Raw genomic sequence first — 21818 nt, 5'->3', positions numbered from 1 at the left:
CACATTGTCACTACAATGATCCCCCACAATCAGCATATTCTGAAAGCTAGTGACATCTGATTCCAGTTCTTTGCTGCCTTCTGTTCCTTAACTTGGACAGATTTTAATGAGACAAATGCTAGCTGTGGATTTCCTTTCTTCGTCTTTGCATACCTTGTCCCTCTGGAACTCATTTTTTTGCTGCTGTCCTTTGCAAAATGGCAAACAACATGAAAAATCGTTGATAAGGAGGAATAGACTTATGCCCAGAGGGTAAACCTAGCAAAGTTTGCCCTGCTTGTCTGACATTGATCCCTGCCTCTAACCTTTCAGTACTGTTGACCAGGCCTGCTCCTGACAGGCAAAAACATGGACACCAAATCACTCATAAATGAAAAACAGCTGATGTTTCCAGAACTCTTTCATGTAATATAAATACTAGGAGATTGTTGGGTATGACTCAGGTTCTCCAGCAATTTGATGAACTTAGGGTTTTTAAAGAAAATGTAAGCAAGTTGGCAGGTGTATTGTCAATCCAAATACTTAAAAGAATACTCAGAATAAGGACCATTTATTGAGTATCAGCCATATCAGCTACTTTATATATGATTTTTAATTATCTTCAAAGTTAAACTAGTAATACAATATTCTGACACTGAAAGAACAACTTTGAGGTTGGACAGGCTTATATCCAAAATCTTATTTTTATAACTTGGGGAGTTTCCTTCACAGTTTGAAAAATCTCATATGGCAGACCTTCAACTAAGTGAAGAGAATTATCATGACCACCTCCATTCCTTCACCTTCTCCCAGGTTTTCTAATATCTCAGTTTAGAAGCTCAAGGTTTGGAGATAGAAAAAAAGAGGAGACCATGGAAATCCTGACTATGTGGGACAAGACTCTTGGGCACACAGGTTTGTGCCTCGCTTGCACTGCAATCACTCACAGATTGTAGTGTGGTGCAGAGCAGGGGAATAAACAATGGGTAGTGCTTGAGCAGAACACTCTAGAGTTCAAGTCTACCACTCTTCAGCAAGAGAACAAAGGGAATGAAGTGGCCCTGTGTACAGACAAGAGACCCACAATATGATGCCGTCACAACTGAAGACTGTGGTAGGATTTTCAGACATCAGCAGATGTTGGTCTATGTCCAGATATCAAGCGAACATATTTCATCAAAAATAGAGACAGAACAAGGACATAGAGGCCAGAGGGGACTTCTCTTGTGGCCACGATATTATTTCTGAGTGCTTCCCTCTGTGCACAGATGTCTCCTGGAAAAAAGGAAGGGGAGAGTGAATGTGGAAAAGGCCTGAAATACTGTGCTTTACCTTAAAGTGAATGAATTAAGACTAAGATAACAAGACATAGGGATAGAAAAAAAGCATTAAAAATGGGGTAGAATAGATGGTGAGCTCTAGGACTTTAGAGCAAAGTTGAACTCAAATATATAAAAAGAAGAAAGTAACATTTTGGTAAATTCTAACTTGTAGAGTATGCTAATATTACTTTGTACATATGTTGTCCATGTTTTCATGTATTACTTAAAATTATTGAGCAAAACTGAACAAAGAAGAGAGCTCAGCACACACATCTCCACAATTTCTTCAAAGATGATTTCAATTTATAAGTCAATATTAATTAATTACATTGGTCAGCCAATCACAATGCAATATATTTACAGTCATCCATTATACCCCATACTTTTCATAAGGATGTCAATAAAGACTTGGTCATTTTCTGACTTAAATTAAGATTTACAACACCTATAAAGAGTGTGATGTATAATATAAGAAACAAGTAGAGGCCTTGGAGTTAGAAAATCTCTTTAAATTCCACAATGTACTAGGTGAGGAAGATTGTATAAATTATTTAATGTCTCCAATAATCTGTAAAATGAGGGGCAAATTTATAAATAATATTTGACTCAAAGACTTGTTATGGAGATATGTGGATCAATTGAGGTCACCTAGATTAATCACTACATAGATGTTTGCTCTTATCTATTAATATATGGATAAGATTTATTTGAATCTTATTATATTAAAAAGAAATAGTTAACTTAGAATATGTGTTTGTAATAAATCCATATTGGCTCCTGGTGAGCTCCATTTAATTTCTCAAGTACTGGTAAACGATTTACATTTTAAATTCATCCAAAAATTTTTTCCAAAGACAGTTTCAGAAATCTTTTCTCCTTTCATACTCAGAGCAGAATGTATAAAAGAACTTTTGCGGGAGAAAAGAAAGAACTCTTTTGGCCCCTCTCCAGCTCTCCATGAGTCCATGGAAATAATTGGCCCAGTTAATGATCACATTCAAAGTTGTTTTAAGTTTCCTGAGAGATTAATAATCAGAGCCTTAAAGATTTGGGATTAATTATCACCATCATTTTTACTCTCAACTAACCTTTTTTTTCCTACATCCAGTGAAACACAAACTTCTCAACCATATTAGTTTTCTCCTCTCTTGTTTGAAGATAATCTTCCTTAATAGAGAAGAAGAGACAAATGAGAATTTAAAAGCATTAAATTCTCATTTAATAAGAATGGTTTCCAGTGCTGAATTCCCATTCTCCATTACTTCCTCTTAGTTCTCTTATGACATAACATAATGTGCCACTAACTGTGAGCTCTTTCCTTCCCATTTCTCTTCCTTGACCTGAACCAACATCAGCCTACTTTGGGCACTAGTCTTCCTTATACTGACACTTTTCCTGAGAATCATGCTTTTCTTGGCAACTTTCTGTCATGAGTCCCACTACCACCTTCAGCACATGTTCATGTCAAATAGAAATTGTCTTCAGAAAAAGCCCATGCCAAGAAAATTCTTGGCATTTGAGAGAGCACGTATCAAAGCAGAGTCTGGAGTTGTGAGGCACACCACCTGACCAGGAGGCCAGAGGTGGTAGGGCACACTAGTGCCAGCTGGCAAACCCAGTGCAGATCAAGGTGCTTCTAGATGCACCAAGTTCCTCTGTCCTGCTGGGCACACAAGGAAGTTTGATATAAAAATGAATAAATTTATTTCAGTACATAAGTATAGAGAGGGGTGATTATCAACAGAGAGAACAAAAATTTTAACAATTGATATCTTTGAGGCATAATTTTTGTTCTTCTTTCTACTTATTGGAATGTTCTAAGATTTCCTTAAGAGGCAGAGAAGACATTGTTGGACTGAACCTAATATTGTGACTCACTTTCGTGACCCATTTATTTTTGTTGGGAAAAGCAATTTTTATTTTCATTTGAGCCTGTGTTAAATTCTTATTAAGGAATCAGCCCTAAGATAGGTGGAGAGAGGAGAGGCTAAGGATAACACCTGGTTCCCGATCTCAGGAGCATTTGGCACAGCTGAGAAAAAAAGACTAAAAGTGATACAAATATTGTTCTGTTTTGTATTATGAATCACAAATACAAAAGAGAAGTTCAGAGACTAGAAAGATGAGTATAGATGGGAGAAATATGTACCAAACTGTCTTCTACAGAAGCACCGGAGAACAATATTTCATTGTTCATTAGAATATTTAAGGTTCTGAGGAGTCTGAAGTAAAAGATCTTTAACTTTGAATAACTACACTTTCCAAAATATAGTGGCAGAAGAAGCTCTTTATTTTCAAGGAATACCTTTAGTATCTTATGGAATCGTCCCCACACCAGAGATGATGTTATCCGAAACAGACTCGTGCAGGATGGACATTTACTCTGGACTTTGAAGAGAGGGTAACTCTTGGATGAGCAGAGCATGGAGGTGGCTTCAGAGGGTGCAAAGCATCTTCTGGGAGTGAAAGCACATGGGAAATACATCATATTTAGGGTGAAGATTGCTCATGAGAGTTAGAGACAGGCTAGAGGGAGAGAAAAAAGAGTGAAGTGGCCCCAGGTATAAGGATCAGAAGGCTATAGAGCAATGGTTTTAAAAATGTGAGTCTTGGACCATGTGTACCAGAATTTTGTGATGTATTTGTTAAACAGCCCTCAATTCCACTGAAAGTGGGTCATAAAAATTGCAATTTTCAAATTGCATTTAAAATTTGCATTGTATTTTTTAGTTATATTTTATTTATTATTCTATTACAGTTGTCCTGAATTTCCCCCTTTGACCTCTCTCCAACCAGCATCCTCTATTCATTCAGGTAATTCCCCCACCATTGTTCATGTCCATGGGTCATGCATATAAGTTCTTGGGCTACTCCACTTCCTATACCATACTTTACATCCCCATGGCTATTCTGTATCATTCCAATTTTAGTATAAGTGCTGCCGAAGCGAACACCCCATGGCTATTCTGTAACTACCCATTTTTACTTCTTAATCCCCTTACCTCTTCACCCATTATCCCCACATCCCTCTCCCATCTGGCAACCATCAAAATGCTCTCCATATCCAGGATTCTATCTCTGTCCTTCTTGTTTCCTTAGTTTGTTTTGAGATTCAACTATTGAAAGGTATGTATTTATTGCCATTTTATTATTCATCATTTTGATCTCCTTCTTTTTCTCAGATAAGTCCCTTTAACATTTCATATAATAATGGTTTGGTGATGATGAACTCCATTAGTTGCTTCTTGTCTGGGAAGCTCTTTATGTGCCCTTCAATTCTGAATGATAGCTTTGCTGGGTAGAGCAATCTTGGCTGTAGCTTCCTGCTTCCCATGACTTTGAATATCTCTTGACAATCCCCTTTAGCCTGCAAAGTTTCTTTTGAGGAATCAGCTGACATTCTTATGGGAACTCCCCTGAAGGTAGCTGATGTCTTTCTCTCCCTGCTTTTAAGATTCTCTTTATCTTTAACTTTTGGCATTTTATTATGATGTGTCTTGGAGTGGGCCTCTTTGCATCCATCGTATTTGGTATTCCCTGTGCTTCCTGGACTTGACTGTCTATACCCTTCACCAAATTAGGGGACTTTTCTTTCATTATTTTTTCCAATTAATTTCCAATTTCTTGCTATTTTCTTTGCCTTGGGAAAGAATCCCTATGATGAGAATGTTGGACCTGTTGAAGTTGTCTCAGAAAATGCTTAAACTATCCTCATTTTTTGGATTCTTTTTGTTTTTGTTATTCTGATGGTTTTTTGCTTCCTTAAGTTCCAAATCATTGATTTCAATCTCAGCGTTATCCACTCTACTCTTGTTTCCCTGTAAATCGTTCTTTATTGCAATTAGCATATTCTTCATATCTGACTCAATCCTTTTTATGCTGCTGTAGTCCTCACTAAGTTCCTTGAGCATCCTTATAAGCAGTGTTTTGAACTCTGCATCTGATAGATTGCTTCTCTCCATTTCCTTTAGGTAGTTTTCTGGAGTTTTGATCTGTCCTTTTATTTGGCCCATGCTTCTCTGTCTTCTCATTTCAGCAGGCTCCCTCTGTTTGTTTCTATGTATTAGGTAGAACTGGTTTGACTCCATGCCTTGGTAGTGTGGCCTAATGTAGTAAGTGCCCTGTAGAGTCCAGTGGCACAGCCTCCCCTATCACCCAAGCTTGGTACTTGAGGTGCACCCTTTGTGTAGGCTGAGTACACTCTCCTCTTATGGCTAGCTAAGCTTTGGTTGCTGTTGGCAGGTTAATGGGAGGGATTTACCCTGGCCAGTCAGCTGCAAGGACTGGCTATGACCACTGGCCACCAACTTTCACCTTCTCTAGAGGATCAGCTGTGCAGGGACAGGGTGGTGGTGCTCTGACATGGTCTGTAGCTATCCACTGGGTGTACAGATTCTGCAGTTTCCCTGGTGGTGCAGGCCAAGTTCAGTCCTCACCTGTGTTTTGCCTGGGGCCACCCTGTCTGGACTATAAATCAATCTGAGATGCTTGCTACTTGTGCTGGGCTTGGAGATTCCCAGGCATAGCCCCGCTGTGAATCTAGACTGGCTGCTGCTAGTGCTAGACCTGGGGCTCACTGAGGCCAGCCAGCTCTTGCCTATCTGACAAGATTTAAGAAGTTGCGCAGCATATTTCAAGACCAGATATTCATATGGAATAGCAGCTTGGCTGGGGTGGAGTCTCTGGGGATCTCCAAGATGGGTCAAACGTAACCAGTTTGAGAGAGTCTCAGATATGGCACCAGCTTGCCAGCTTTGCGGTTTGTGGGGGAGAGTTTGGAAAGGGGATAATGGTCTCTGCCTTGATGACAGACACTTCAGTTTCTCCAGTATGCTAATGGTGCCTTGCAAGCTGCTATCCAGGAGTTTTTTCCACTGACTCAAACTCCACTGGATTTTGCAGAAGTTGTGGGCTCTTATCTCCCTAGCATGGGAACCCTGGGCTGTGGAGACTGATGTGAGGCTGGGACCCCTTGCTTCCAAGATATCCTCCTGAATTTTTATCCACCTAATGTGGGTGTTAGACCAACCTGTTCCATGTCTCTGCCCCTCCTACCAGTTGGATGGATTTGGTTGCTTTAATTCCATACTTATCAGACTTCCATTTAACTTGATTTCTGATGGTCTGACTGATGGTTGTTCTATATTTTAGTTGTATTTTTGATGTGGTTATGCAAAGAGGTGAGCCATGTCTGCCTATGCTGCCATCTTGACCAGACATCCTTAAAATTTGCATTTTAAAACAAGTGATTGTTATTAAATTTAATCTTTATTATATTTCCATTACTATTTAGTCTCCTTATACCCTCCCCCAGCAATCACCACTGTTGTTCATGTCCGTGAATCCTTTTCCCTTTTTTCTCAATCTCTCCTCTGCCCTTCCCCACCAACAGTCATTCTGCTCTTCATCTATGAGTGTGGCCCCATGTTCTTTGTTAGTTCAGTTTGTTCATTAGATAAAAAGATTATTTTTAAGCACTCTAAAGTTTGGAGAGAATGGTTTCCAGTCAGGGAAAAAAATAGATTTGATGAAAACACGAAGTTAAATTGGAAAAGCAGACACCCCCACACTCGTGTACTTATTTATCTGATATATACTCAATGTCAGCTCTATGCTAGTCCCTACATATACCTTGTGATTGTGATCGGAATAACACCTGTCCCTGTGCTCGTGGGGCTTTCATCCAATGGTTAATTAAGACACTTCTTGTTTATCTGCCTCAGACTACTTGTCCAGTTTTCAGAATTTTTCTCCTTTCTTATTCCCGAGACCTAACTGTAACTAGTATCCTATTCATGTAATTGGATTCTGCCCCAGTTCATTGGTCTTTGTCACTATTGTTTCTTTGCTTATTCCTGGCTACCAGCGTCATCTCTGTACTGCCTCTGCCTTCTAACCATGCTAACTGGAGGATTCTAACTGGAGTCCTGCTAGCTGAATAACTGACCTGCCAGGTATTGACTCACTCCTCACCATCTCCCTGCCTAGAGTAACAAGAGTAGCATGTATTGCCACTCCAAGATTCTCAAGCACTTGCCTGGACCACCTCACTACTTGTTCATTTTGAACCCATCCTTTACCAACTATCTATCTGAACTACAGCAAACCTTTGCTATTGATCCTAGTGGTTTTGTAGAATTGGCTTTGGGGTAGGCAGTCCAGGCCGTCCTGAGTTCAAGTCCTAGTTGCTGCCATTTCCAATCACATGGCCAAAGAAAGTTTAATTATGTCTCTGAGTCACAGTTTTTTATCTAAAAAAAAGAAGGACTAATAATGCCCATCTCACCAGATCATAAAGGATTAAATGTGGTGTTGTGGGGTTTTTTTTTTTTTGGCTTTTTAAGATTTTCTTTATTTATCTTTAGAGGGGAAGGGAAGGAGAGAAGGAGAGAAGGATCAATGTATGGTTGCCTCTCATGAGTCCCCCTCTGGGAACTGGCCTGCAACCCAGGCATGTGCCCTGACTGGGAATCGAACCGCAATCGTGTGGTTCTCAGGCCTGCGCTCAATCCACTGAGCTATGCCAGCCAGGGCTTGTGGTGTTGTGTTTTAAATTCCTAGTAGAAAACCTGGCACATAGGCGTTTAATCAGTGAGAGACATTTTTATCCACTGTGGGGATCTTTGCCCTCCAGGTTGTAATTTTCTTTGAGGACCTACATCCAGTCACATTTCTATACTTTCATGCTGATCATTGGGAAGAAAGAGGTTGAGCATGGGTATTGAGTTCTGAGCCCTGGTCCCATGCACACTCTCCAAAAGTGGCACACTTTAAAAGGTGATACACTAGACCCTGGCCAGGTAGCTCAGTTGGTTAGAGCACCATTCTGATGTGCCAAGGTTGTGGGTCCGATACCCAGTCAGGTCACATAGAAGTATAAACCAATGAATGCATAAATATGTTGTGGAACAACAAACTAATCACTCGCTCACCCTCTCCCTGCCTTCCTCTCATTCTCTCAAATCAATGATTTTTTTAAAAGGTGATGTGTTCACTAGACTCTCTAGGTTAAGATAAAAAGACATGAGGAAAAGCAATGTAAAGGAAGAACGTGGGACAGTGTTCCTCACCAAGCAGCAGAGCAAGTCCTGTTCTCCCCAATCTGCTTGTCATCCTTGCACCCAGGCTTATTTCCATTGGTGTCGAACCTGGTTCAGCCCTCACTACCCTGCTGCAATGCAGTTGAGCTTGGCCCACCTCAGACATGGCATTGCCCTGATATGCCTACAGGTTCTAAATAAGGTCTGCTTTTCAAAAGCAAAGTTTCCTGTCATTTATTTAATTGTCCTATAATTTGCCAACCAAGACAAGATAGACATTTCCCATAATGGGTAGCAACAGAGATAATTCTCTGCCTCCATTTTCTCCTTTCCCTTAGCTTAAAAACAAACAAACCAACAAAACCCCAGAACTTTCCTTTGCTTACTTGATGAAATCCAAACTTCTTAGCTTCATCTCAGGCCACTCTCCCAATCTTAAGCTCTTTGCTGCCGTCATTTGGTGATACCCACAGTTCTAGAACTCTCCTATTGTCTCTCTTTATATGTACTATTCCCTTTCCCCCAATCCTTTGTCCAGAAATCTTCCATTCGCACAGGTCATTTCTTCTTCCTTTCCCTTTTTCCAGCCTTGGGTAGGTGAATTCCTCTGTGCTCACTACATTTGTGGATTTACTGGTAAAGTGCTTATCAGACCACATCACAATTAATTATCAATTTATGGTCAGTCTCCACTAGGATCTTGCCACTTGACATGTTAAAAGTACAGAATTTTTATTTTGACAAGATCCTCAGGTGATTCCTATGCTCATGGAAGTGTGAGGTTTCCCCAATGAGTGGACTTGTGAAGAGTCTCAGGATGTAAAATCGTCATCTCTGAACCCCAGTAGCTACTGTGGTATCTGGCACAACCTAGGGGCTGAGTTTGGCATCAGTCCTGTCCCTGAACCCCACCTGGGCTCTCAGATTGGTTCAGTATCCCTGCTGAGAGAGAGACTTAGTGCCAGAAGCTGTTTTTGAGAGAATCCTTATAGAACCCCAGTCACAATGTTTTGTGGGGCCCACGTGACAGCCCAGAGCCAGAAAGAGGAACATTTTCCACATCTCCCCTGAGGGATCCAGCACTGCTGGATCATATCCTCTGGGAGTCTTAGAAGTCCATATTATTGAAGTCCATATTCTGAACTCCAAGGTTCAGACCTTGGAGTTCTCCTCTTGGGTGACATGGTGAAGCTTCCTCAGCAGACCTTAACAAGGGGGAATCTCTTTTGAGCACCTACAATGGGGGGGCAGGCTTTTTAAATTTTTGGCTTAATATTCACCTAAGAATATATTTATTGATTCTAGAGAGAGAAAGGGAGAGAGAGAGAAACATCAGTTGGTTTCCTCCTGTACACTCTCCAATCGAGGATTGAACCCATAATATTTTGATGTATGGGACCACACTTCAGTGGAGCCACCCAGCCAGAGCATGAGTGGGGACACTTTTTAGGAACTCCAAATAACACTTTAGGCATAACTGCGTGAGTCAATGGTCCTGCAGAAGCAAAGGGAGCAAGGTAGTGATAGTACAGCAGGCAGAACAATGACCGGTCCTGCCCCCCAATATGTCCACATCCTAATTCCCAGAATCTGTGAATATTACCTTCCCTATATAGCAAAAGGGACTATGAATGCTAGTAAGGATGTTAAGATAGGGAGACTGTCTTGCAGTATCCAGTTGGGTTTGATGGTATCACAACAGTCCTTATAAAAAGGACGCAGGAGGAATTAGAGTCAGAAGAGTAACAGAAATGACAACAGAAGCAGTAGCAGGAATGTAATAAGGGGCCATGTGCTGAGGAATGAGGAAAAACTCTAGTAATTAAAGTAAAGAAGCAGATTCTCCCTGAGAGCTTCCTGAAGAAAACAGACCTACTAGCACTTTGATTTTAGCCCAGTGAGAACTCTGTCATACTCCTATCCTACAAAACTGTAAGAGAATAAATGTATGTTGTTTTAAGGCTCCAAATTTTGTGGTAATTTGTCACAGCAGCAATTGGAAAACTAGTACAAGTAGGAGATCTCAGTTATTCATGTGATTGTGAATCCCTTTGTTTACATGAGCTGGGGCACATGGAGTCTAGGTTACTCAAGCTAAACTCCCCCAATCCTGAACTGCCAGAAATTGGTTTTATTTCCAGCTGACTGGCTCCTAGAAAGCTCTAGAAAGAAACATACTTCCTTGGATGGCGAGATGCAACTTAGTTCTACCTCAATTTCAAAAGATCCAGCAATCTTCAAGCAGATTTACTGCTGTATACAATACTGCTCTCCCAAAGTCATCCTCCTAACCTAAAATCCCAAGCAGTTCTTGAGAACCAAAGCTTCAGGAGAACTACAATGAACTTGTCATGCTGTGTTGATAAATTGACTACTCAAAAGCTCTGGAGGCTTGGTGGCGAAAGCCAGTTATCGTAACCATGCAGAGAAAGTCCTTTGGGCCATGAATGCAGAAAAACAGTAGCTTCTATTAATAAATCAATCCCTTCCCAGAAGAACTTTAGTTTATTTATGACTGTTGGTTTATGGGAAAACCTCAAAGAAAAAAGAGAGGCCCATGTCAGATCTGTCTAGACCATGAAATCCATCTGACATTTTGATTCTTATGAACCATTTGAGACATCCCCCTTTGAAAGGTCTCAGTAAAAGTGGAGCTCTCAACAGCTTTGAATTTCATATGGCACCAGCTTCCCTTTGGAGAGCTAACAGTGGTCTAGGTGCCAGAGGATCCCAAAAGCGGAAGAATTTCTTTAGTGTCCACAGCTAAAGCTACTTTCTCAAGACCTCTGCAAATCACATTATTTTAGCTATGGGTAACTGATTCTGAGACTCTTGGAAGAGATTTCTCTGGAGTTTTCAAACCTAGAGACAAGGGATAGTGACTGCCCAATTCTGCCTCCAGAAAGGATGGCCCATCATACCGTTTCAAAACAGAATTCTCATTCAAAGGGCAGCTGAGAGGGGAGGGGAGATGGGTTGCTGGTCAGTGTCTAAGAGTCACCGGGAGGGGCTGATCTAGGAGTCCAGGAGGACTGACAGCTTAATTCCTAGCTCCCACCAGGAAGTTGTGACAAGAGTTAATTGATTTCCTCCCCAGCATTTCCCTGGGAGAGTTGGCATAGGTTCATAGCAGCATGAACCCATAATACTACCCAATACTCTCACAGGAGGCCTGGTGAGGAGGCAAAATGAGCTTGTTCCTCATTGGTATCTTTGTTTCTTCATTTATGGAGGTGAAACAGAGAGGCCATTGTCCCTTTTCTGAACCATCATCCCACAAAGCCACAGAGCCAACTATGGTCACTAACTATGCTTGGCAAGGGCAACAGCCAAGGCAATCTATGGGGAAACTGCAAAATAGTTTAGGGTTGGCTTTGGCTTCTCAACATAACTCGTTTGGGGGGCTTCCTCCATCTCTCTCTATACAAATGAGTGAAGTCAATACCTGAACCCAATTTATAGATGACAAAAGTGAGGCTCAGAAAAGTTAAATAATTTACCCAGCATCCCATAACCAGTAAGCTATGGACAAAGCAAGAATTTAAACCTAGTCTGCCTAACTCCAAGCCTGTACTTTTTCTGTAATAGTTATGATCTAAAAATCTGAAATTAAAAACAAGAAAACTGATATTCAAATCTTAGCTTTGCTATTGAGTAATTGTACGACTTTGGCCAAATTACGTAAATAAAGTCTAAGGGTTTTTGTCTTTTAAAATTGATGATAAAAATAATATCTACTTTATATAATTAATGAAGATTAAATAGATAGTTTAAGCATTGTTTAGTACAGTACTGGGTACATTAAAGTTCTCAAAAAGCATTACCTATACATGATAATTTTCCATACTATTCTCAAGGAAGAGAATAAAATGATAAATTGATAGTAATTTATCATTTATTGATAAATTGATAGTAATTTTATCATAATAAAATGATAGCAATTCTCATAGGAACATATTCCACCTTTTCTAAAATTTTAATACTTATAAATTGACATTTCTCCCATCAGAAATCAAGTTGATAACTATAAAATTAAAGAAACCACATACATCCAAACTGGTAGGAGGGGCAGTGACCAAAATGGGCTGGTCCCACACCCACCAGTCACGGATAAAAATTTGGAGGGATATTTCAGGAATGAGGAGTTTCAGCACCACACCAGAACCGACAGTCCAGGATACCAGTGCCAGGAAGATAAGACCCCACAACTTCTGGCTGCAAAAATCAGCAGGAACTGAGTTGGTAAAAGAAAATTCTGGAGTCCCAAGAGCTCCTCTTAAAGATACCACATACAGACTTAATCAGAGGTATTCCCTCTGAGCTCCAGCACTGGGGTAGCAGCTTCAAAGGCACCAGTGGTCTAGGGAGGAAGTGAAGGGTATGGCATCAAGACAAGAGCCGGGGGAAAGCTTTCTCCCATACAGAGAGGCCATTGTCCCTTTTCTGAACCATCATCCCACAAAGCCACAGAGCCAGCTGGCAGGTGCCATATCCGAGACTCCACCAATCTGACTAACACTGCGCCACTCTGGAGATCTCCTGAGATGCCAGTCCACCCAAATTACCAGTCCATCCAAACTGTTAACAGAAACTTTTCATTTAAATAGTGGATCTTGGCTCATGCTTCACAACTTCCTAAATCCTCTCAAACAAGCAACAGCCAACCTCAGTGAGCCTCCAACCCCCGTAACTCTTGCTAAGTGTTCCCAGGCATGTCACTAGTAGCAGTGAGCCTAGATTCACAGCTGGGCTTTGCCTGGGAATCTCCAAGCCCAGCACAAGTAGCAAGCATCTCAGATTGATTTATAGTCTAGACAGGGTGGCCCCAGGCAAAACACAGGTGAGGACTGAACTTGGCCTGCACCACCAGGGAAACTGCAGAATCTGTACACCCAGTGGATAGCTACAGACCATGTCAGAGCACCACCACCCTGTCCCTGCACAGCTGATCCTCTAGAGAAGGTGAAGGTTGGTGGCCAGTGGTCATAGCCAGTCCTTGCAGCTGACTGGCCAGGGTAAATCCCTCCCATTAACCTGCCAACAGCAACCAAAGCTTAGCTAGCCATAAGAGGAGAGTGTACTCAGCCCACACAAAGGGTGCACCTCAAGTACCAAGCTTGGGTGATAGGGGAGGCTGTGCCACTGGACTCTACAGGGCACTTACTACATTAGGCCACACTACCAAGGCATGGAGTCAAACCAGTTCTACCTAATACATAGAAACAAACAGAGGGAGCCTGCTGAAATGAGAAGACAGAGAAGCATGGGCCAAATAAAAGGACAGATCAAAACTCCAGAAAACTACCTAAAGGAAATGGAGAGAAGCAATCTATCAGATGCAGAGTTCAAAACACTGCTTATAAGGATGCTCAAGGAACTTAGTGAGGACTTCAGCAGCATAAAAAGGATTGAGTCAGATATGAAGAATATGCTAATTGCAATAAAGAACGATTTACAGGGAAACAAGAGTAGAGTGGATAACGCTGAGATTGAAATCAATGATTTGGAACTTAAGGAAGCAAAAAACAATCAGAATAACAAAAACAAAAAGAATCCAAAAAATGAGGATAGTTTAAGCATTTTCTGGGACAACTTCAACAGGTCCAACATTCTCATCATAGGGATTCTTTCCCAAGGCAAAGAAAATAGCAAGAAATTGGAAATTAATTGGAAAAATAATGAAAGAAAAGTTCCCTAATTTGGTGAAGGGTATAGACAGTCAAGTCCAGGAAGCACAGAGAATACCGAATACGATGGATGCAAAGAGGCCCACTCCAAGACACATCATAATAAAATGCCAAAAGCTAAAGATAAAGAGAATCTTAAAAGCAGGGAGAGAAAGACATCAGCTACCTTCAGGGGAGTTCCCATAAGACTGTCAGCTGATTCCTCAAAAGAAACTTTGCAGGCTAAAGGGGATTGGCAAGAGATATTCAAAGTCATGGGAAGCAGGAAGCTACAGCCAAGATTGCTCTACCCAGCAAAGCTATCATTCAGAATTGAAGGGGCACATAAAGAGCTTCCCAGACAAGAAGCAACTAACGGAGTTCATCATCACCAAACCATTATTATATGAAATGTTAAAGGGACTTATCTGAGAAAAAGAAGGAGATCAAAATGATGAATAATAAAATGGCAATAAATACATACCTTTCAATAGTTGAATCTCAAAACAAACTAAGGAAACAAGAAGGACAGAGATAGAATCCTGGATATGGAGAGCATTTTGATGGTTGCCAGATGGGAGAGGGATGTGGGGATAATGGGTGAAGAGATAAGGGGATTAAGAAGTAAAAATGTGTAGTTACAGAATAGCCATGGGGATGTAAAGTATGGTATAGGAAATGGAGTAGCCCAAGAACTTATATGCATTAATGGGGAATTGCCAGAGTGAGTTGGGGCTGTTGGGTGGAGGGGAGCAATGGGAAAAATTGGGACAACTGTAAGAGCATAATCAATAAAATATAATTTAAAAGTTAGAAAAATTAAAGATTAACTTTTGAAGATCGTCTTTCAATTGAAAAAACTGAGATTGTGTGATCTTGAATTATTCAAGGTCATAAAATTGGTCTACTCCAGCTGTAGTCACCATGTTTTCTGGACCACTTTTTTGGGGTGACAGATTACATCTTTAGGTATCTTACTCCTGTTTATGAAATATGGATTGCTGCTTTTCGTTTATAAAATATCACTGATGATCTTCTTAGTAAGTGTATAGTTTTTATAATTATTTCTTTAGGAGAAATAAGAATATCTCAAAGAGTTGTAGAAACAGCCTCAAGATCTTGATTCACTTTTTCCTATAGGGTATTGAGTTCATAAACAGTGCCCTTCCATGCCAGAGTGATTGATGGGGACATAGAATAAATACATTATAAAAGGTGAGTTGCTAAGACCAAAAGAGAGGTGCCACTGGAGGGCATTCCAGTAGTATCTGGGGAAACTAAGAGAGCATATGTGCTGTGACTAGGTCATCCATTCTTTAGTTGGAATTTCAGAGACATTCTCACACAGATCCACTAGGGTCTACCTACAAGAATGTTCATGGCATTCCCCCTGCGACCATGGAGTTGGGGACAAACTGGCATCAATTTTGATGGGAACAGAGAAGTAAATAGGGTGGTGGCTGTTTCCCGAGGAATACTATGCAGCAAGTAGAAGTAATGAATTTAATTTAATTTCAGGAATGTGGATAGATCATAAAAATCTGGGGTGCTAAAAGAGAGTAAGGTTTATAGTGCAAAACCATCTGTGTAATTTAAAAGCATCTATATACATAAAAATAAGTTGTTTCAAAAGGACATACACATATTTATGGATACTGTTCAAATGTATTAGAGAAGCCTGGCATTGACCAGTGAGGATAACGTGCTATGAATAGAGGGGTATGATGAACTTAGCTTTCCACAGCTCAAGTCCAACCAAACCAAACAAAATAAGAGAAAGATGCAGATCACTTGCAATAGAAAAAGGCATGAATTATCCTAATTTGGAAAGATCACAGTTTCATAGAAGTCATGGCATTCTGGCTGCTGGTGAGCAGGATTTAGATGAGCCAAAGTAGGAAAGGCATTTAAAGGCAAAATAACTACGTAAGCAAAGGCTCTGAAAGAAGAGAGCAGAAGTCAGTTCAGAAAAGGATCCAACATGCACATAAGAGAGGGGTCCGATGGAATGACTGAGAAAGTCAAGAAGATACACGGAGAGGGGAAGGCCTTCAAAACTACACTAAAGATGCTGTTTTGAAGACAATGGGCATGCAGGGAATGTTTTTTAATTGAGGAAGAATACGTGTTTAAGAAAGATATTTTGAGAGTCAAGTTAAGGATAGATAGGGATGGAAGACACTAATGTCAGTGTCTTCCCATTTTTGTATAAAGTGGGAACCATGTACATCACAATCATCACAATCACATGGACTTTTGTTAGGAATGCAGATTCCTAGACCCTACTCCAATCCATTGCCTCAGAGGGTATCTAGGTAGAGCCCTGGATCCTACCTTTTTGAATTAGCCCAGATGACCCTTTGCTCAGTGGGGACTGAGAAATATGTCATTTCCAACCATGACTGAGTATTAGAATGAGTTGGAGAGATTTTTAAACTCCTGATACCCAGGCTGCTAATCAGACCAATTAAATTAAAACCCCAGGGGGTGGGGGATGTGAGCATCAGTATTTTTAAAGCACTACAAGTAATTCTGACACTCATCCAACATTGAGAATCACTGTACTCCAACCAGCCTTCTTTAGAAAACTCAGGAGCTGGAAAGACTTCCCTTCATTCCATCTTCATTTGATCTCCAGCTAATTTGATTCTCTACTTAATTGGATCAAAGCCTCAGGCTCTAAATCACTTATATTAAAAATATAAATTACCCAACCTTTTATTTCGAGTCCCCCACCCCTCAGGCACACAGTGTGGTGCTTTCTATCCCTGGTCCTGGGCAATTGACATTTGATTATCATAAAAGGACTAAAGTTGGAATTGAATAAAAGCAGCAAGATCCCTGCTCTGATTCAGTCTGATGAAAAGCAATAATGACAGGTGGTAGAACATGCCACATATGTTGTATACTGAATACACCTTAAAATCATATACGTTCAAAACACAAACATATACAGCTATTAGATGCATATACCAACTAAGCAACAGGAATGAGCTTAAAATAAAGAAAGCAACAAGCAAGTTTTGTAACCTCGATTAGCACTAAGACATAAACTATGCCTTGTAATTCTTTTATTTATTAGTCAGTGAACATAATTCTGGTTTAAAATAGGCCTGGCTAGAATTTCTTGGTGTATCTTCCTCAGGTGCCCACTAAATAACTATGGAAACACAGGAAAACAAGAAAACTCAAAAAGTCACACCACCCAAGACAAAAACTGTCAACTCAGTGCCAGAATTTGAGACTTTCCATGAAATACTAGGAAATACAATGTATTTTTTAAAAACCCAGCTGACATCCCCCAATGAAATGAAGCTAATTTTTAATGTAAACAAATATCTATCAAACTAGGTTCTACAGTTAATGCTAGATGCTAAAGCTGATAAACAAGATATCTAATTTAGAGATGATAAGCATTTAGAATATTGATTAAAAAAATTAAAACCCATCCCTAATGGACTTGGTTCAGTGGCTTGAGCATCATCCTGATATGCCAAGTTTATATCACCAGTTTGATTCCTGATTAGGGTGCATGCCTGGGTTGGGGGCATGAGAGACGCAACCAATCGATGTTTCCCTTCCTCTCTTTCTCCCTCTTTTACCCTCTCTTTCTGAAAATAAATAAATACATACATAAATACATACATACATACATACATAAAAATGAAAACCCAATAGAGAACCATACAAAAATAACTGAATAATTAGAGATACAAGGGTCTTGAGTAAGAATACTATTGAAAATAATCTATAAACTCAATGATTCCATAGCAAAGTCCCACCAGAGTTTTGGTTTGCTTTTGTCTTATTTTCCTCTGGAAAGTGGTAAAATGATTCTAAGATTTAAAAGAATCATCAAATAAGAGGTATCAAGGAAATACTGACAAGGAAGACTTTCCCTATAAGATGTTTAAATTTATCATAAAACTATCATAGTTTTAAAGATAACAATAGTACAGAAACAGAATCCATGGAATAGAATGGAGCGTATATGAACATGAAATTTAGTACATGATTAAATGAGTCATTTTAAGCTATCAAAGAAAAAGATTGAACTGGCTTTCTGGGAAAACAAAATGGAGCTCTCCTTCCATCCGTATAGTAAGTAAAATTGTAGGCAAATCTAGGATTTTAAATATTTTAAAAGGACATGATGTCTTTCAAGCATTTATAAAAACCAGAAGTCAAAAAATAAAGACTGATATATTAGACTTTCTATAAGTTTTAAATTTGTATGGAATAAAGAACTAGAAGGAGGGAGAAGAGAAAACCCTGCCATAAACCAATATCCATGGTAATCGGGTAGGGTACCCTTCTCTGGAGACTTAACTTCATTTAGCTGAAACCCCCATTCCAGATCCTGTGAGACTCTCAGTCCACTCTCCGAGATTTCTGTACATAGCTGGGGGCTCACATTCTCACAGCCACTCCTTGTCTTTCCCAAAGAATCCCTGATCTAAATCCAGTATACCTCACTCCCTCTTTTTTTCATGCCAACTCAGTTACTTATCTTTGGCTTCTTCCCTCTCAGACAAAATATTTTTTAAAGATTTTATTTATTTATCTTCAGAGGGGAAGGGAAGGAGAGAGGGAGAGAAACATCAATGTATGGTTGCCTTTCATGTGTCTCCCCCACCCCCTGCTGGGAACTGGCCTGCAACTCAGGCATGTGCCCTGACTGGGAATCGAACCGCGATCTTCTGGTTCGCAGGCCTGCGCTCAATCCACTGAGCTACGCCAGCCAGGGCGTCAGACAAAATATTTAACAAAATTTATTGAAAGTTTAGAGTGAAGAGAAATATACTAACAATATCAAATTGAATATTGGATAGCTTTGTCTTAAAAACTCCCTTGTACGCTCTACTACTAGGAATAAATAATGAACAATATTTCTCTGCAGGCTTTAGTCTCCTGCTAGGTCATCCAGCCCCCTCTCTCACAGCATTTCTTTTCACCTCCTGTATCCCACTTCTCTGCCCTTTCTAAGTCTCCAAGTTTCTATGTTATTGTTAAATATAAAATGCATTCCAAAAATGTGTATGCGTTAAATAGCAAACTCTTTGGTAAAAAAAAGAACCATTGGCACGCCAGGACCCTTGTCAAAAACAAACATGCACACAGGCACACCCTTTCCCATCACAGTCACCTCCCCACCTTCTAGAAAGATCTTATATTTTAATTATGAATCATGTTCTTAATTTTTAATTAGTAATTGTGTCATTGTTTTTTTTTAATAGTTTTACTACTTAAGTATACACCCCTAAACCATATAGTTTAGCTTCTTTCTGGGCTTTTTATACATGGAATAATACTGAATATGCTTTTTGTGTCGCCTTGTTCTTGCCCAGCACACGTTGGTCAGATTTATCTAGGCTGGAGCTTGTAGCTCCAATGTGTCTGTGTTCGCAGCTGTATGGTTTTCCACATAACGATTTATTTATCTGTTCTGTGTTGATAGCTATTTTAGTTGTTTTCACAACTAAATGATAAACTTTGAGGAATGATAAACAGGATTTTAGTAAACATATATATTTTGATATAGAAAATCACACATTTTTACAGGAATAAAAATATATTCCTAGGTCGTTTTTGTGTGTGTATCCATATTAGAAACTTTTCCAAAAAGTTTGAACAGTCCCACAAGTGAGTTATAAGAATTATCAATATTCCATATTCTTAAAAACATTTGATGGTAATAAACATCTGATAAGTGTGTTTTCATTTATATTTATCTGATTAAGTAGGTTTAGGAAATTTTAATATATTTATTAGTCACTTGGATGTCTTTTTTTGTGAAATGACTGTTAAAAGCTTTGGCTATATTTAATAGTGGTTGTCAGCTTTATTCCTCTCAACTTTTAGGTATTCTTTATATATACTGAATTCTATACTTTATCAGTTATACATGTTGCTAAAATTGTCTCCTACTTTTCTTTTTATTGTGTCTTTCACCAGCATTTCACTGAGTTTAGCTGTTCCTTAGTTTCACTGTTTGCATATGCATTTCACCCTCACGGTTTATACTCTGATTCCTTAAAGTATTCTCCTAAGCAAAATTAACTTTTCACTTAAAATAATAAAAAAATATTATTTTAATAAATAATTAAGATAATTTTACATCTATTTTAAAGTTATTTTTTCTATGCACATATATCTTATATAAAATTGAAATCATCTTTTGTATTCTGGTATTTTCCAGCATTGTATGTTCAAGGCATTGCATCATAGTTTTCCATCATTTCTAATCACCGCATAATATTCTGTGGTATGAATATAACATAATTTATACAGTTACTCTTCAAATGTTAGATGTTTAATTAGATTCTTTGTGTTTTGTTTGGGGGAGTGATGATGTTTTGTTTTTGTTTTGTTTTGTTATTTTAAGAGAGAGGGGAAGGGAGAGAGGAAAAGAGGGAGAGAAACATCAATTGTTTGCCGCTCATAGCTCTCTGAACAGGGATGAACCTGCAACCCAGGGACATGCCCTCACCAGGAATCAAACCCTCAGCCTTTTGGTTTGCAGGATGACACCCAACCAACTGAGCCACTGTGACCAGCACTATTTTTGCCTTAATTGTAATAAATAATGCTAGAATGGAGGTCTATTACTATAGTTTAATATATTTCTCTACTACCTATATGAGATATTCTCAGAAGTAGAACTTCTGGGTTAAAGCAAATGAGCGTTTTCAAGGCCCTGCATATACAGAGGATTGCTACATTGCTTTTCCAAGGATTAGTTGGATCAATTTATATTCTCAGAGTAAGAGAAAGGGCCCCTTCTCAAGTTTGTATGTTTTCCCCTAGATATAGACATTTGGGGGGCCATTTCTAACATGAGGGCTTCTAAAATCAATTTAATTCTGTTGATTGGCATCATTATCCATATCAGTTAACACCATAATAACCTCTGTTAATCAGGGCCTTGCAGCACCACAGAACAAACACAGGCAGAACTGGTTCAAAGAGACCAGTATCATTTGTAAGGCTAAGCCTGCAATTGCTCATGAATATAAAACTGAACAATGATAGGGTACCTGAAACACTAACCATGACCTCACTGTCCTCCCTTGCAAATCCTTACAGTATAAGGACCAGAGGGCTATTTATCTCCCAAGGGACAAAATCGCTAAAGACTTCCCTGCCATTTGACCACATAAACAAGAGTAAAAGGGGCTTACAAAACACTCCACTTTCAAAGGCAGTTACCTCCAGATGTGTCTGCCACAGGTACCAACCTCCACACCAGATGTGATCCCCTGGGAGTCGATGGGTGGGAGAGCTCGGAGCACACAGCTGCAGATGATGAGGTCATCAGCACAATTTGGGGAATGGATGAGTTCACTGCGGAAAGAAAAAAAAACAACATGTCACTTTTCTTTTTCCTCGTTTGAAGTCACTAAGCTTCAGGGTTCAGGAGTGAATTGTTGCTCTGACTTTATTCTTTGGGAGGCGGGTGGCTGCCTGCCAGAGGCAGCTGCACATGGGGTCATTTACATTGCATGCAGTCTCTGGTTTTAGGGGGAAGCTCTTCCTTTTCTTAGATCATCTGCCTCTTTAGAGTCAGGGCCACTGCCTCACACAGATTGTATTCGCCCTTTAATCTTCTCCCTACCCCTCCCTCTCACTGACTTACACTGAGCAGTTTAACAAGCTTCCCAGACAGGTCCAGCAGGCTCATCCCAATAGCTTTGAAAGCCAGCTGGCGGACAAAGGAGGAATTATTTCATACAGTCATGGCTGTGCACAGGAGAGAGACACTTTATGGGACAAATAGGGTCTTCTTGGCTTGCTCTCTCTGTCTCTCCCTC

General features: G+C 39.8%; 1 long non-coding RNA gene across 1 annotated transcript; it reads right to left on the bottom strand.

Moving 5' to 3' along the window:
• Positions 1 to 712: 712 nt before the first annotated feature.
• LOC118997991 (uncharacterized) lies at positions 713 to 21609 on the bottom strand. The gene is made up of 4 exons (XR_005068784.1): positions 21505 to 21609; positions 21217 to 21351; positions 2390 to 2468; positions 713 to 1254 (listed from the first exon to the last, which is right to left on the bottom strand). It is a non-coding gene; the product is annotated as an uncharacterized LOC118997991 (long non-coding RNA).
• Positions 21610 to 21818: the final 209 nt, after the last annotated feature.

This window comes from Sturnira hondurensis, unplaced genomic scaffold (genome assembly GCF_014824575.4).
Source record: "Sturnira hondurensis isolate 20B ecotype Veracruz unplaced genomic scaffold, ASM1482457v3 Scaffold0013559, whole genome shotgun sequence".
Lineage (NCBI taxonomy): Eukaryota > Metazoa > Chordata > Mammalia > Chiroptera > Phyllostomidae > Sturnira > Sturnira hondurensis.
Note: the sequence above shows the minus strand (reverse complement) of the source record. Positions and strands in the feature narration are given on the sequence as shown.